This window comes from Metopolophium dirhodum, chromosome 1, assembly GCF_019925205.1.
Source record: "Metopolophium dirhodum isolate CAU chromosome 1, ASM1992520v1, whole genome shotgun sequence".
Taxonomy (NCBI): domain Eukaryota; kingdom Metazoa; phylum Arthropoda; class Insecta; order Hemiptera; family Aphididae; genus Metopolophium; species Metopolophium dirhodum.
In genome coordinates, this window is record NC_083560.1 from 159,156,359 (window position 1) to 159,157,480 (window position 1,122).

Sequence of the window (1,122 nt, forward strand, 5' to 3'; positions counted from 1 at the left end):
CACCCTTCCAATTTTTTTGTAAGTTCCTTTATCTAAATCTAACATGATTTGTTTCATATAAGACCGTCTTCCTGGTTTTCTTTCAATTTTCAAATATTTTTAACTATTTATGTCTATAATACTAGACACTGCAAAATATAGGAAGAACATACTTGCTTAGATGCTCAAGACAGTTCGGCTCTTATGTCTTTTAATAAAAATCCATATATTCCATCATTGTCTGCACCATGTTGAATGGACCTTGATGATAATAGCTGAAAACAAGTTTATAGTTATATTTTACTAATAATATATTAATGCTTATTAAATCCACTTACAATACAAAAATGATGAATAACAACATCATCCAATTTGAATAGTGGGCCATATAGCTGTTCACTTATCTCCTTACGTCTACACAACATACATGATTTCTTATCCCTTAAACTGAGCTCTACCTTCACAGGTCTGGGTGTGTGGGTTGACGAGCTGTTGGCTTCAACGCATTACCTGTTAAAATTATAACATTTCATTAAAATTCCGTTTTAAAAATGAACAATAGTTGTTATATTTTAGATAAGTAAATCAACATTTTCAAGCATTTGATTATGCAACTGTTGCACATTATCTATTTAGAGTAATCATTTTTCATCACCTTTTTTTTTAAATTGGTGTGACAGAAAACTTATTTTCTAAACAGATAAGAATACAACACCTTGTATATAAGCCTCAAGTATAACTTAAAAATACTTCAAGGGCCATGATAAACATTTGAGTTATTGAGGCTCTACTGTATCTAAGAAAATCATGCAGATTTATTTACTTCATTAAATGCCCTTAAATTTATCTTTCAAAAGTTCATTAAATGGAAAGTTAAATAACCTATGTACAAGGTAATGTAAAGTATCTATACTCCATTCATAATAAGAAACAATCGGCAGCAACCAGTTTTAGTCGGGCAACACTTGTAAAATGTATACCATCTGGATACTGCAGAGTGCAGGACAGAAGCAACCTATGACAAACATCAACAGCCCTATCTACACAGGAAAGCTTAAACAACCAATACCTCATAGGCATAATATGTCAAGCCCGTATCATTGTCAACTGTATAAACTTATCGTAATTTTGTGACAATTTTGT